This window comes from Nilaparvata lugens, chromosome 1 (genome assembly GCF_014356525.2).
Source record: "Nilaparvata lugens isolate BPH chromosome 1, ASM1435652v1, whole genome shotgun sequence".
NCBI lineage: Eukaryota > Metazoa > Arthropoda > Insecta > Hemiptera > Delphacidae > Nilaparvata > Nilaparvata lugens.
The window spans coordinates 63,142,531-63,159,884 of record NC_052504.1 but is presented as its reverse complement, the minus strand read 5'-3'; the positions used below and the strand labels follow the sequence as shown (position 1 = coordinate 63,159,884).

General features: G+C 33.3%; 1 protein-coding gene across 7 annotated transcripts in view; it reads right to left on the bottom strand.

Moving 5' to 3' along the window:
• The window catches only part of LOC111046378, a 44,771-nt gene extending 28,151 nt beyond the window's left edge, over nt 1-16,620 (bottom strand). For 2 of the 7 annotated variants that reach the window (XM_039439101.1, XM_022331903.2), the window contains exons 1-5: nt 16,541-16,620; nt 12,147-12,213; nt 10,129-10,357; nt 5,632-5,697; nt 2,522-2,588 (exon numbers count right to left, since the gene is read on the bottom strand). The gene's annotated coding sequence lies outside the window, so the exon portion shown is untranslated. Of the gene's footprint in view, nt 1-2,521; nt 2,589-5,631; nt 5,698-10,128; nt 10,358-12,146; nt 12,214-16,467 lie in introns of all 7 variants that reach the window. The other 5 variants (XM_022331904.2, XM_039439078.1, XM_039439071.1 and 2 more) reach the window with 5 other exon arrangements.
• Nucleotides 16,621-17,354: the final 734 nt, after the last annotated feature.

Sequence of the window (17,354 nt, the reverse complement as noted above, 5' to 3'; positions counted from 1 at the left end):
CATTTTCCTCTACAAACACATTTATTTCTCTATCCTCTACTGAATTATATTTACTTTTGAATTGTAGGAATTGACATTTCTTACTATTTATTGTTAATTGCCTTTGCTTCAAGAATTGGACAATTGACTGTACTCCAGTAAAAGCATTTATTTCTAGACTATCTAATAAATAATTGTTAAAGATAAGCGATGTGTCATCAGCAAACAACAGAGCTCTGTGATCTTTTAACTCTTTTGGTAATTGGTTCACATACAACAGAAACAGTAAGGGACCCAGAATTGAGCCTTGAGGTACTCCAGCCTGGACCTCCAGTTTTTGAGATTTAATTTTTACTATTTCATTCCCATCCACCTTGGTAAGCTCAACACACTGGTTTCTACCTATGAGATATGATTCAAACCATTTTAGTTCTATACCATTCACACCTACAGTTTTTAGTATTTCCAATAATATTCTATGGTTCACACAATCAAAAGCTTTGGATAAATCAAGAAATATTGCGGCTGCCTTCTCACCTGAATCTATTATATCTATTAGTCTTTCAACAAGGGATACTATTGCAGTCTTAGTAGATTTCCCTTTCTGGAACCCATGCTGTTCATCACATATGAAGTTAATTTCTTCCAGGTGCATCAATAGCCTATTTAAAACTACTCTTTCAAAAATTTTACTTATTACATTTAGAATACTAATGGGTCTATAATTTTCAACTCTTTCAGAATCACCGCTCTTGAAAATTGGCAAAATTTTTCCTTGTTTCAGATCATCAGGGAAAATACCCTGCTCTAGTGAAGTATTAAGGAGATGCAATAAAGGGTCCAGTAATTCATTTTCACATTCTTTTAAAATTTTGCTTGAGACCCCATCCAATCCAACTGTTTTTTTGTTATTCAAATTTTTTATTATTCTTGACAACTCATCTCTTGATAATGGATGAAATTTAAATACCTTTTCAATTGGCTCAGCATTTAATGTAGTTGTATTATAAGTATTAGTGTTCAGTGACTTTTGGAGATCATATGCAACCTGTTGATAATACTTATTGAAAAAGTTACAAATGTCTATACTATCATCCATATAAATTTAAGTTGGGAGGTAAACATAGCAAAAATACGCATCTCTAGCCCGTCTATTGAAGGTGTGGAACTGCTAAATTAACACAAGTTGCAACACTTAGCTTAATGAAAACTAGTTGGGAGGTAAACATAGAAAAAATACGCATCTCTAGCCCGTCTATTGAAGGTGTGGAACTGCTAAATTAACACAACTCTTGCAACACTTGTTGCAGAGTTGAAAATCCCCCCCCCCAACATTGAATCTGCTATAACAATAGAAGGAAAACATTAAGTAGTGAAATAATACATCAAATTGAAGAGAAAACAAAGCTCTACAAGTCTACGGTAAGCATTCATTTTTACGATGCATTGTTGGAGAGTTGTAGACCCTGAAACATCAAAAAATAGGATTAAAAGCTGTTATTTAACAATTTTACACCTTTAAGAGCGTATATCTCGAAAACTGTTGGAGATATCACAAGTCATCACAGAACAAATATTGTAGAGTTTATCAAGCTTCATTTCTGAATAGTTAGTCACGTCGGTTGAACGCATTTTTCTCCAGATATGATCGTGTAAGTAAAACATTGAAAAATGCAACTTTTAAACCACCCTCATCCCTTTAGCACAAGGGGTAGGGATGAGGACTTTTGATATGTTCACCCCTCAACTGGTCCCAACAAAGCTGCGAAGTCAAAAATTTTGTTTAAAACATTCTTTCCAAATTCCTCTATCAATTGGTCTATTTTTGCATAACTGAAGATCTCACACTCAACACTGAAGCTGCTGCAACAGTCGTGGGGATGTGCGTAAACTTGTGAAATCATACATCAAATTGAAGAGAATTTGATGTTCTATAAGCTCATGTTCAGCATGGATTTTTCCCATCGATATTCAATAAGTTATAAGAGCAAAAAATTGAAGGAAAATGTGTTTTTCAAAAATTTCACATCTTTTAGAGTGGATATCTCGAAAAGTGAAAGAGATATAGAAAAAGTTGAGAGATCAAAATTGTAGGAAATTATGTAAGCTCTAATTTCTTAAAGAATAGTCATGTCTGTAAAATGCATAATTTTCGATTTACATGCGAAAAACCAAAAAATGGTACCTTTAACCACCCCCACCCCCTTAGCACAGGGGGTAGGGGTGGGGACTTTTGATATGTTTACCTTCTCACTACCCTAAACAGAACTGTGGGGTCAAAAATTGTCTTCCAAACTTTTCCCTCTATAACACTTCATTGACTGGTCTATCGCCATGAGCATCGAAACTCAAGTATTTGAGAATAAAAAGCATCAATGCTTTGCATCGGCGTCACTGCCATGGACACATTTTGTTCCTTCTTTCACAAAATTATTACGATATTTTTTCATTCACCAAGTCAGTCTTGAAAGCAAGACAGCCTAGATGGCACAATTCAACTCAAAGAATCACGAATTTCATGTACAATATTCATATCACTCACTTGAAAATGTTTTATACTCCAATGAGGTTTATTTCACAGTCCATGTTTCGAAATGACATTCAGCGAGCTGAAGAACAAAAAAAAAGTCCATTAAATTTCCATAAACTTAGTTATAAATGACTCAACTTCACACTAAGAAACATAAATTTGATCAATTGAATTCTTTCCACTCAATTTGGAATCGTTTTTACATGAATGATGAACTGAATGTGGATGTTTGCGAATGGCAAGTAGAACAATAAACTGCATAAAAAACTAACTGTTAATTATTCATATCCCATGAGATTCCATAAATTTAACCATTTAAACGGTTTGATCAAAAATGACAAAAATGATTTTTTCCTACAGATACCTTGAAAAGTGGCCATTGCTGCACTGATTACAGAACGCAAAGAATCACTTTTCCGCGCTAGTGAGGGAACATTTTTTTCCGCACTCCAGATTTGCAACATGACAACGCGAAATAGTTGGTAGGTTAGTTATATGGAGCACCAGTGCAGCAAAATCAAAATTAAGTTGGTAACACAGACTGTGGTATAGTGAGGTCCATGTTATAAGAATATTGAGACGGTGGACACCGAGGACAGCGACAGCACAGTGCCACATTCAGCACACAGCCGCCCCGCCATTCAAACACTACTACATTATTCAATTTTATTTATTAATAATAAAATTACACAGATATACATTTGATGGATTTCAGGCAATTTTACCCATAATCAATCACTTTTCATATTCAATGGTAACTGTAGGAAAAACTTAATGTGAAATACGTGCGCAAAGTTCGTCTGCTGCACTCAAGAAACCAAACGTTTCTTTCGGTGCAGCAAACTGTCACTTTGCGCACTAGTTGCACAAATAACTATTTCAATTCACCATGAAAATAAACATAAATATAATCTAAATTGAACATAGAATTCAAAGCAAAACATAATTTGCTGAAGTTAACACAAAGAACCATGCATTATTTGTGATACTCATTATTTAAGAAACAATAAAACCATTGAAAACACTATGCATTTCGGGACTCATCCGAGATTTTGGGACTCATTTCGGGTGAGTCCCGAAATGCAAAGTGATTTCAATGAATTTATATTGGTTTTATAATTTAAAACGATTGCTTTCTTTTTATATAAGTAGAATGTGATTTCTAAAAAGAGTACTATTTTCATTACGAAAATTAGCCCTTGTTATCTATATAATAAGAGAGAGTAGGGTTGTGATTGTTTGCATCAAAACATGTCAATTTGTGGATTGCATACCGGAAAAACGAGAATGTTTTAGATCTCCAAATTTTGTACATATATTCTAAAAATATCAATCCCATGCACCTCGAAGCCGAAATTTTAATTTTCCTTCTATATTTTTCAGAATTAATGTTCAAATTTCATTCATGGGACATGACATTTTATACGGCGTAGCCTACATTGTTGTAAAATGTGTTTGTTCATAAGGAGGTTATAACGTTGTTACAAGACATTCATATTGGAGCGGAGTCGTGGTGTAGTGATAGAATGTGGTTAGACACTCGGCTTCGGTGCGAATGTTTCTCGGATCGAATCACGATTCTTCCAAATATTTTCCTAGAAAGGTATCATTATAATATATTTTTTTTAAGGAAGTTGTTTTCATTACGATTGAACCTTGATTTCTTCAAATAATTATTTAATGTAAAATTTTGCAACCAGTACAAATGAAATGGACATGGGTTTCAAGCTGTATCATAGGAAATCAAAAGAAAAACATGAATAGATCACAATACAATCAGTCATAATTTATATTTCTATAGTTATATTTATATTTCTAAAGTTATAATATATTATCACTCCATCAGGCACAAATTCGGAGTGAAACGAATATAGTATTTTGTTTGGAATTGGTGAAACAAACGGCTACCTGATTCAAATTGAAGAGGATCTAATCGATACTAAAATTGATTTATTGAAAAAATCAATATGATTTTCAATTATGTGAGGTTTTCAAGTATTATGTCTTCTTCAGTTATCTATTATATAAAAATCTGGTGTGGCGCACTCACACAACTTTCCTTGCCATTATGAAAATTTATCACCTGACGCTAGTGTTCCCGCGCATCTCAAATCTACTATTCAAAGATCCAACCCAACTGGTGACAGGACAATAAGGCTGGAGACACACGAAGTTTGCTATCTCTTCATATTGAATGATTTAATAGAATCAACAGTTGCCAACAGTTTGTAATTGAAATAATAACATTTTCTCGAATTTCGAGCTTATTTTCAATTTTAGGTGAAAATGTTACTGAACATTAATTGAAGAGATTTTTATGCTCAATCTTTTCCACTTGGAATTTTTTGTTTAAATTGTATCTAAAGCCTGATAATTGGGAATCTAAAATCAAACTTTGCATAGATGGGGCGGAGCTCCTGAAATTTTCACAGATATGGGACTTGTGGCAGTTGATAGAGCTTATCAATGACTATTTTAGGTATAAATTTGACCAAAATCGTTGGAGCCGTTTTCGAGAAAATCGCGATGAACCCTGTTTTTGACAACATTTTCACCATTTTATCCGCCATCTTGAATTGCATCAGATCGAAATTGTTCGTGTCGGATCCTTATATTGTAAGGACCTTAAGTTCCAAATTTCAAGTCATTACGTTGATTGGGAAATGAGATATCGTGTACACAGACGCACATACACTCATACACATACACACACACACACACACACACACACACATACAGACCAATACCAAAAAACCACTTTTTTGGACTCAGGGGACCTTGAAACGTATAGGCTAGAAATTTGGAAATTGGGGTACCTTAATTTTTTTCGGAAAGCAATACTTTCCTTACCTATGGTAATAGGGCAAGGAAAGTAATAATGGAAAAAATTGGCTATCACATACGGGATAGGAAATACATGAATGACGACGTATCATGAACACATAATGGACGTCTGAACTACTGGACTGATTTACTTGAAAATTTGCATATAGATTCTTAATTTGCCGAGGATGGTTATAGGTCTATTTTAGATTCTTCAAGATTTCAGTAGGTCAAGTTTTTAATAAGACCCTTGCGGAGTACGGGTTACCTGCTAGTTCATAATAATTGATGATACTCACTATGATTACTTCAAAACGTATAATGCTTCCATGTCCATGTACACGAGTAACCAGTGCATCATCAAACTGCAAATAAAAATTGTTAATTAATTTCTCCATCAAATTCAATTCTGCATGAGGTAGAGTCTGCATTTCTAACTTGTATTTATTTGATAATTACAACTCTCACTTATCGCTTGTTGCAATATCATAAACAGGTTAAAACCAACGTTTTGTCACTTCCTATCACATATGCCTTTTAATAAATCATCCCACATCACTAATCACACCCAAGTGTATTTTATATCTCAATGTAAATTCCATAATCAATCAAAATCCACTTCAATTCAAAATCTCCTTACTTCAATCAGTGCTCATTTGGGATTGTAAGAGTTTTAATTCTATATTTTAAATGAGATAATTACTTCCCAGTTTCAGTAAAGGAGAAGAAGGACTATCAATTGAATAATAGAACTTACTCCTTCTAACTAATCATGCTTTTTAGAATCTCTCAGTCAAGATTAACATCCATGATATAGCAATTGAGGTTGAAATTTGATTAGTTAATGAGGAATATTCGTTGGCTGGTATTTTGAGTAACATGGAATATAAAAAAATATTTATACATTTTTTTAGTAAAGTGATAATTGTTATAATTTTAGCATACAAACATAGATTTCATATATTGATCAAATGTCTGGTTGAGGTATTGAATTTAGTTGGTTTAATGACTACTCTATAAATGCTTCCTCATCTGAGCTTAGACCTTCTAATCAATTTCAAATGTTGAAAAAACATGTTTTATATCTGTATGGCATCCAACAGTGGCACAGACTCTTGATAGTGTATCTGCTGGTATATTCTCTTTTCCAACTCTATAAATTATATTGAACTTATATTCTGACAATTCAAGGCGCCATCGTTGGATTTTGTCATTCTTAATCTTGCTGGTTTGTTTATTACTAAACATGAATGAAACTGATTTCTGGTCTGTGATAAGTGTAAATTCTCGTCCAAGTAAGTAATGTCGCCATTTCCTGATTGATTCCACAATGGCATAAGCTTCTTTTTCCACTGCAGAGTGCCTAGTTTCAGATGTGGAAAGAGTTCTTGAGAAAAACGCCACTGGTCTCTCATTCTGTGTTAATACTGCTCCAATAGCGTAATCTGAGGCATCAGTTTCCAAAGTGAACGGGACTTTTTCATCAATGTGCACTAGAACTGCAGATCCTATTTCTTTCTTTAATGATTCAAATATATTTCTGCATTCTTCATTCAACGGGAAGTGAGTATTATGCACAAGTGGATGGATCTTTTTTGAAAATTCTTTTATCCATTTGGAGTAGTGTGCAAGCATTCCAAGGACACGCTTCAATTCTTTCTGATTTTTTGGAGCTGGTAAGTCAAGGAGTGGTTTCAATCGATCTGGATCGGGCTTAATCATACCCTGACCAATTTCGAATCCCAGAAAGGTTAAATTCTCCATAGATATTTTACACTTTTCTTCATTAATCGTGAGGCCATATTTTTCTGTTGCTCTCCAGAAATTTTCTAAATTTTCATCATGTTCTTCTTGGGTCCTTCCGCATACAATAATATCATCTAAATAGGCATAACATGATGTCAAATTTTCTTGTTCTATGATTTGATCAATCACTTTCTGGAAAGCAGCTACTCCATTCGTGACTCCGAACGGAATTCTTTTGAATTGATACAGTTTGTGTCCAACTTCAAATGCGGTGAAATGCCTTTCCTCAGGCAAGATTGGTATCTGGTGATAGGCAGATTTCAGGTCAATAGATGAGAATATTTTATATTGCGCTACCTTATTGACTAATTCTTCCATTAGTGGTAGTGGATAGGCATCCAAATTCGTGAATTTGTTGATGGTCTGTGAATAGTCAATCACCATACGTTTCTTTTGGTTCTCTCTTGAAGTAACAAATGCTTGAGCTCTCCAAGAAGAATGACTATTTTCTATAATATCAGCATCTTTAAGCCGTTTGACTTCATTCATCATAAACAAGTAATCCTCTTCTGAATGTCGTCTCGATTTAGTTATTATAGGCCGACAGTCCGGTTGAAGATCACGAAACAATGAGACAGGTTCTACTGTAGCTTGGGCTAGAGCACACTTTTTAATTTCATAAGTAGGCCTTCTTGCGTCATTGTCTTCATTCAGTTGTAGTGCTGCTTTAGATCCACCGAAATCAAAAGTGATGGATGAAAAGTTCTTTAGAAAATCGTGTCCCAAAATTACACTAGCGCAACATTTGTTCAATACGATCAAAGGAAAATCATTATATTCTTCGTTCTGGAAATATATTTCACTCAAAGCGCACTCAGTTGTTTTAGTGTTGCAGGCACTTGAAGCAAATGTAATCAAATTGGAATATGGCATAGTTTTCATCTTCGATTGTACTACTAGTTTCTTATCTATAAAACTTGCTGTGCTCCCAGTGTCTAATAGTGCCAATGTATCTATTCCATTAACACGTATAGGAACAAGACATTTTGAGAGGTCAGTGCTGGTATTTGCTGCTGAAATTACTGTGGCAGATACCATTTGGTTTTTTTATCGTTTCGTGCTCTGCATACTTTTGAAAAATGGCCTATTCGATTACAAGTTAGGCATGGTTGTCCTTTTGCTGGGCATTGGCTATTATCAGTATGATTATTATAGCCACAAAATCTGCATTGAATCTTCTTTTGGTAAGAATTACGGACTAAAGTCGTTTTCTCGGTATTTTTATTCTCGTTTGCTAGGACTGTGTTAACATATTCTGAACTGGTTTCGTATTCTTTAGCAATGTTTTCAGCATTCTCTAACATTCGTGCTTGTGAGATAGCGTCTTGCAAAGTTAGCGATTTCATTTCGAAAAGATGTTGTCTGATTTTCGATGATTCTAATCCGGAGATGAACGCGTCTCGGATATATTCACTTTTGTTATCGTCAGCCGTGACTGCTTGAAAGTTACATGGTAAACTTAGCCGTTTTAGTTTATTATAGAATTGATCAATTGATTCTCCATGGGTTTGTTTTGCTTTAGATAAGCAGTAACGTGCATGTACTACATTTTGAGGTTTTATAAAGCTTTCTTCAAGAGTTGTTATAGCTTCTTCAAATGATATACAATTGCAAATACTTTCAAAAATATTCGGTGACACATAATTGATCAAAACATTCAATTCATCCTTTTTCGGGATTGAACTGTTTTTTAAGAAGTTTAAAAATGTTACCTTCCAATGTCTCCACGTTTTCGGTGCTTCATCTGAATCTTGGTCAATCGATAAAACTGTTGGTTTCAGTATTTTCCCAAGCATTTGGTTTTGCGAATCGTTTTCTCCTTCACTGACTAAATCTTGACGTTTACTAGTTTTTCTTTTCGGACCCATTTATTTTATTTTGAATGTCGAATAAATTGTAATAGAATTGGACTCAACACGAGCTTTTTCGACATTAAATATGTGTCTTAGTAACAGAGATAACAGATTATAAATATTACAGCTGTTTTATCATCACACCATGTTATTTAAATGGAGTTACTTTTACGCTCTAGGGAATTTTCCTGTTTTTTCCTCCCGAGAGCGAAAAAGTGACACTTTAGTATTATGATCCAGGGAGTAAAGTAAGCACTTGAGACAGGAGGTGGAGGAAAATTATTGTTTTGAATCGTCTAACTAATATTTTGTAAAGTTTGATATCTACAGTGCTTGAATAACATTGTAATGATTGTAGTGCCTAGAATTTCAATGGAATAATGCAAAACATTAACTTTGAATCTCTTTTGGTGTATCTCAGGAGTCATATTTGTTTTGTCTTGTTTTGTGTGTTTTTAATAAATTGAAATTGAATTGAATTGAATTGAATATTGAATTAAATCCTCAGCAAATACGATGATTTGGATCCCGGAAGACCCCCCTCCTCCTGAATACGCCACTGATTTGGCAGTACCACGTCTACAACATTAAAAAAAAAACTTTTCATCTCAATGCTTCATGCAAATATTAACTTCGAAATGTGAGCACTTCAGTGAACAGCAACAAGAGAGACTTCAAATCAGTTCAATTTCCAACCATTATAGAATAGAAAAATTGACAGTATATATTGCACTTTCTCAAACAATAGAGTTACCCTCCCCAGTTCCCAATCACACCAAGAAGAGATGTAATCTGATTTAGAGAGTGGACTCATGAAGGAATCTGAATTCTCACTTTTTGACTAGCACTGCTAGTAATTCCAAAAGACTAAGTTTATGAGAAATATATAATGTATTATGAAACGAAGTTATCACAGCCACAAATTCGATAGAATAACTAGATATAATCTTGTTCAACAGAGATTAAAAGTGATTTTACAACCAAAACCAGTATCACAGAATTTTAATACTTTTTAATGATTATGATAGCTTCAAGTCTCAATACTCAGTATTTCCTTCTTATAATTTCGTATAATGTCTCTGGTTCAAATTTAGCAGTGTCATATAATTCCTCATTTCTCAGTCACATAGAACTTACCTAGCAAATTCGTTGGCTCAAAAGTTTAGGCTCAACCTCGAACGGCACTGAAAATGATCCCAGGAGTATCGATACAGGTTCGGGTTGACCAATAGAAAGTATCCTTCAAATGGTCTATTGAAAGCATCCTTCAATTTTATTAATAATATTCAAATCACTCACTTAAAAATGTGTTATACTTCAATGAGGTTGATCTCACACTCCATGTTTCGAAATTAAATTCAGCGAGCTGTAGAACAAAAAAAAAAAAATTGTCATAAACCTTCGTTTTTCAAAATATATTGAATTTACAAGAATTAAATTGCTTGAATAATTATTTATAGTTTATCTATAAGCATCCAAGGAAATATACATATCTAGAAATATACAAGGAATTTGTTTTTAATTCATCTTAATAAGCACAATTATATGAATAAAGTGTAACCGCCTCAGATGGGGGTAGAGGAGAGATCTCTACATTCTAAAGAGCGAGTCATGGGACTTGATAAACAAAAAAATCTTGCTTCCTATTCAACTTTTAAATGTTATTGAATGGATTGAACTAATTAAAATTTGGACAAAAAATAATCCGTAGCATTTCATTGCATATTCTAAAGTCATGTAACTTTCTGTAAGATTTTTCTAACTGATGTGGAATTCTACATTTTCACGAAGGTGGCGTGGACTTCACTCAATTTACTACCTACTACATGAGCTAGAAAAATATGATGACACTCACCATATATAAAATTACTAATTACATCATGATTTGAATCTTGTGACTACACTCTGATATTTTCACTAATATTTCCAATAAACAGTTACACATTTCACTCCTCTCATTATTAATAAACTATTTCAACACAATCCACGGCAAAAAAATAATGCATGTTGACAAATTTAAACAATAAACAAGTTAATTGTGGGCCCTCGAGGCACGAGGCTACCTCTAGATTTTAATATGATTCCGACCATGGTGATTTGATTGGAACTGATCTTTACCACTCAAATGATGTTCCCTCTCAACCAACGAAATAACTGCTCCATGTGGAGTCAGAGCAAAATTTTGTAAGAACAGGGAAATGCAAGATTGAAATATTCCCAAAAACTAGTGACTTTTCCATCGCTAACGGAAATACAGTTCTGTGAGAATACCTCAACCCTGCATAAAATTGAAAACTGACTGTCGTCTTCCCGAACGCAAATTAGCAAAACTTTTATATTAGAAAATTATTTTTCAGCTAAAATGATTTTTTCACGGTAAAAATTCAAACAGAAAATTAAATTACTTGAGAACTAGTCTGATTGATAAAGTCCGAATTCTACACTTTTCGAATAAACCAATTAATAAATGAAACACAAACTCATAATATATTTCCTTTCAATGTTATCACCATGACAAAAGCATAAAGTTGCAAACGACATAGTCTAACACAAAGAGACATACATTTTGACAAATAAATGTATCACTCACAGACCTTACATTCCATGTTTTGGAATGACATTTATCACAACAAAAAAGCTGTTCTTTCATTTTCCATAAACTTTTATTAATTTTTTAAATTAAAATGCTTCTTTCATTGATAATTTATCTATAAGCATCCGCGGAATTGACAAATTTGCTATTTCTTTCACCTTAATAATTAATAATGATATTTTCGAGCTCAAAATTTAAGTGGTTTTATTCTTTATTTTGTGAATTTAAAGTTTGTTTCATGTTTTTACGAAAGTTGTACTATCAATCTATCTAAATTTAAAATTGATTGTTTTATTCTAATCTATATTCTCAGATTGTGATTTGGTGTAGAAAATTGAAATGGACATACATAGCCTATGTATAATATTTGGACACTTTGAAACTAAATTACGAAATTGAAAAAGTTTTGGGTAATAGCCTGTTTTTCTTTTCCGATCATTGTATTGTTTGTGCTAACCTAATAAATAAATAATATCATGAATATAGACTAGCATAAAGTTGCAAACGACAAAACCTAACAGAAGGAGACTACATGTTGACAAATAAATAATGAGTCACTCACTTGAGAATGTGTTATACTGCAATGAGGTTGATCTCACCGTCCATGTTTCGTAATGTCCATCAGCGAGCTGCACAACAAAAACATGTTTATTCATTCTCTATCAACTTCCATTGAATTAAAATTCTTCTTTTATTTTTAATCTATCTATAAGAATTCGTCGAATAGACAAGTTTGCTATTTCCTTCACCTTGATGAGCATAATCTTTTAATTAAATGATAAAGTTTACAAAGAACACAAACCAAGTACTCAACCTAACACAAACAAACGTACATTTTGACAAATAAATAACGTCACATTTGAAAATGTTTGACACTTCTAGGATAATGACCCCACAGTGCAAATTAACAATTGACTAATAAATCAGCGAGTTGCAGAACAAGCGAACTGTTATTTCATTCTTCAATAAAATTGGAGGATTTCAGAATAAAGATGCTTTGATCACTTATTGCAAAAGGCTTCATCTTATATCTTATTACTAAACTCTCTGTAGCACTTATATTACTTCTACAATTTCAACTTACTTTACCTGCTGAAGATGGGAGCAAGCGCCCTGAAATGCGCCCAGACTTGAAAAGTAAATTGAAATTACTATTGTAAAAGTAGAAAATAAGCTTGTTAACTTTTTAAATAATCATTTATTTTGTTAAAATTACGTAGAAAATCTTCATTGAAGTAAAAAATTCATGACTGGCTGGATTCAAATCAACAAAAATATCAAAAGTCACGCGTGTTATATCTCTGCTCAACGAATACACATGGTAGAGGCTATTAGATTGGGATTTTAGCATTACGTCAACTCAATTATTTTTAGAATTATTAGAATAAATAAATTTATGAGAATAAGCCTATAACTATTTTTGGTAAATTCAGTATATTTTTTTCAATATTGCAAGTAAATAAAGCACTTTAGTATATTGTCCACGGGATCTAGCAATGAGACTAATAAACGTATAAATAAATTAAATAGAACTAGGGACGACGACCACTTCTGCTACTGAAAATATTTACCAAAGAACTTAATAGCAAAAGGAAATTTGAAGAATGAAACTTTCCAAAAGCTGTGCCCAGACCGGGAATCGAACACGGTACATCTTCGTTTCCGGTAAGAACTACCTACATTAAAAATATGACAGGTAATTTTTATTTTGCTCAGTGAAATAATATGTGAGTGAATGTTATCATAAGTGTTTACTAACTTAGCACTTGAAAAAGTGGATTTAATAGTTTTATTTAGATTTTAAATGAACTAATTTATTTTATTTGTATAATTGTATAGGCTAGTTATTTTAGAACCTATTGGAAGCCACGTAAAATTCCAACTTTTCGCCATGTTTGTTCAGCTAGGTCTAGGCCTAAGCCTTTGAATTGACTTCACTTTAGGCCTAAATGTAGATGTAATATACATGATTGAACTCTTCATGACCACCTCCAACAATATTAATACTTGATTCTTGGTCTTAATACTTGATTCTGCGGCCCATACACTAAAGTGGAGGTGCGGAGCCCAATAATAAATGTAAATAATACAATCGTTACATGGAAAGGACAGTAGGAAAATTGATCAAATAAAAAGCAAATTGGATACGGCAGGCTAGGCTACCTGGCTGCACTTTAGTATATGGGCCGCGGAATCTTGCATTGAGACCTACATAGATCGATAGAGGAGATCAACCATGTATAACATTGTTGTCGATTTCCAAGGATTAGCTGAAAAAACATGGTGGAAAGTTCAAAATTTTTATATCAATTTTTATTTTTAATAATTTTTTATGGCTACAATATGTTTAAAACTAGTGCAATCTTGTTGTAAATGTAAAATTTGATGAGGAGTCCAATGAAACTAATTTCAGGTTCGTAACTTCAGTAGTTTTTGAGATATTGCAAAAAATGATGTGCGAAAAAGTGCAAATTTTGGGTTTAAAAGAGGAGAACCTGTTTGCATGGTGATTGATAGGTATTTTAAACTATTGGATTTAGTAGAATGATAAATTCTAAAGAGAAAATGTCCAGTCACTTGATTGCCTAAACTCAAAATTGTTTGAGATATTTGGGCAAATAAAAAAATTGCAACTCCATTTTTTGCTACCTAGGGAGAACTTAGGTTAGAAAAAGCTTAGATTGGGGGAAGCTTAGGTTAGGAGGAGCTTGGATCAGGAAAATATTAGGTTAGGGGAAGCTTAGGTTAGGAGAAGCTAGGGTCAGGAAAAGCTTAGGTTAGGGAAATCTTAGTTTACGAAAACCTTATATTAGGAAAAAAGCTTAGGTTGGGAAAAGCTTAGAATAGGAAAAGCTGAGGTTAGGAAAAGCTCAGGTTAAAAAAAAGCTAATGTTGGGAAAAGCTTAGGTTACGGGGATCTGGGTCTGAGAAAAGCTTAGGTCAGGGAAAAATGGGTTAGGAAAACTTGCATTAGAGAGAGCTCAACTTAGGAAAAGCTTAGGTTAGGAAAAAAGCTTAGGTTTGAAAAGCTTAGATTAGAAAAAGCTAAGGTTAGAAAAAGATAGGTTAGGAAAGAGCTAAGGTTAGGAAAAGCTTAGGTTGGGAGAAGCTGGGTCTAGGGAAAGCTTGGGTAAGGAAAAGTTTGGATTAGAAAGAGCTTAAGTTAGGAGAAGCCTAGGAGAAGCTGGGTCTAAGAAAAGCTTAGGTTGGGGAAAGCTTGGGTTAGAAAAACGAGGATAAGGAAAAGCTTAGGTTAGGAAAAAGTTGAGGTTGGGAAAAGCTTGGGTTAGGTAAAGCTTAGGTTAGGGGAAGCTGGGTTTGGGAAAAGCTTAGGTTGGGGAAAGCTTGGGTTAGGAAAAGCTCAGATTAGAAAAAGTTAAGGTTAGGGAAAGCTTAGGTTAGAGAAGGCTGGGTCTGGGATAAACTTAGGTTAGAAAAAGCTTAGGTTAGGTAAAGCTTAGATTAGTAAAAGCTTAGGTTCGGGGAAGCTAGGTCTGAGAAAAGCTTAGGTTGTGGGAGCTTGGGTTAGTGAAACTTAGGTTAGAAAAAGCTTAGGTTAGGAAAAGCTTAGATTTGGAAAAATCTAAGGTTAGGAAAAAGCCAAGATTGGGAAAAGCTTAGGTTAGGGGAAGCTACGTTTGAGAAAAGCTTAGGTTAGGGGAAGCTTAGGTTGTGAAAAGCTTAGATTAGGAAAAATCTAAGGTTAGGAAAAAGGTAAGATTGGGAAAAGCTTAGGTTAGGGAAAGCTTGATTTGATTCAATTATTTTTACAATCTTTTAAAGCTTCTGAATTGCATTGGAAGCTGAATAAAATGTGATCCCAAATATCGGTCTGCACTATGCCTATGCAAACATATTGAATTCTTCTAAAGCTAAAATACTACATTTTCTTGTATTTTTCCAAATATCTTAATAATCTATAAAATTTCTAACCTCAAATCTATTTTAATGAATTCCCTGCAAAAATCCCAATGAGATTTAGCCAATTTAGTAGTCACTAAAAGTAGTAAAAAATTTAATATGAAAATTGAAGAGTATTGAGTGTGCATTTTTCTTATTTTCCCAAATATCTCAAACAATTTTGAGTTTAGGCAATCAAGTGACTGGACATTTTTCCTTGATTCTACTAAATCCAAGTTTAAAATACCTATTAATCATCATGAAAACAAGTTTTGTGCATTTTTTTGCACATTTTTTGCAATAACTTATCTCAAAAACTACTGAAGTTACGAACCTGACATTAGTTTCATTGGATTCCTCGTCAAATTTTACAAAAGATTGCACTAGATTAAAACATTGTAGCCATGAAAAAATTATTAAAAATAAAAATTTTGAACTTCCCGCCATGTTTTTTCAGCTAATCTTTGGAAATCGACAACAATGTTATTCATGGTTGATCTCGTCTTGATCTCCTCTATCGATCTATAGGTTTCAATGCTAGATTCCGCGGACCTTTAACTAAAGTGCCCCCGAACCTTCAAGATTCAGCAAGGTTTTTCTGTTTCATGGAACTGATGGTGTTAATGATAGATTTTTTTTATAGAGAGCATCACACTCTTAAACAATTAAAACTAGATAAAATACATAGGTATTTTATAGTGATTTATTGAAAAAGCCCATCACCTTTCAACACCATCAATTACAATAGCCTATACATGCAAGTATGAAGCACTTTTTGTCTTGTTAGCTTGTTAGCTTGTTACTATTCCATCAATCTTTAAGACTTATCAGTTTTGATAGTAATTTAATACCGGTAAAATAATTTAGGCCTACAGGTAAATTCATGATTATTCTGTGAGCATTACTGCAAAGTAACAACATTATAGACTACAAGTAGAATTGGAAAAAGAATAATTAAAATACAGAACTGAGATAAAACAAACCTTTAGAAATACTTGGATGATGGATATTATGGTATTTTAGTTTTAACAAAAACATTTTTTTTTTAAATCCTACCTGTGTTATCTCTGATTTTGATGGCTTCAGCAGGAGCAGACAGAGCTTGGTGTAAATTCACTGCTTGCTTGAGTATAAGCTTTTAAGCTATTTAGTAGGCTTTGCTCCAGTTAGCGTTACACGAAATGGCCCCTTCCTTTGACTGTTTTCAACGACAGTCGGGCACCATCTCATCGTGTGGTGCCTTATTTTGTATTGGCATATTAAGCATTTGTGATTTGACCTGAAATGTTGAATATACAATGTCCATCGTCGATTATTATTGTGAGACTATGCAATAATTAATATATAACACACTATTAAAGAATAACTATCAGGCAAAGCATTATACACATAATCAAGAGCCTTTATCGATCTATCTATTTTGTGTTGGTAGCCTTTGTTTTTCATTGCCGCGGTTGTTCAAAATATATTTCTTTCACCAAATATTTCTTTATTGTCAATCATAATTTATAATAATTATCAAAAACTTATTCAACGTTTAATAATTATAATAAGAATGAATTTTCAATGACAAAAATTGATTCAATTTAAACAGTTTGTCATGGAGAACAACATTGAAGAATGACTCTTTATTTTAATAATAAAGTCATAATATTAAGATTCTGATTTTGAAAAATAGCTGACCCATGTTATTTAAAACCTAGTTTAAATTGTCGGGATGGTTGGCAACACAATTGGCCTGAAGTATTTATACGAAGACAATAGTCTCATGCCAGTCAGTTGCCTTTTGACAATAAATTTTTGTATCGCCAATTGGCATCGTATAAACTAGGCTTAAGGATGCATGGGTTTAGGCCCGCCGCAAAGTAGA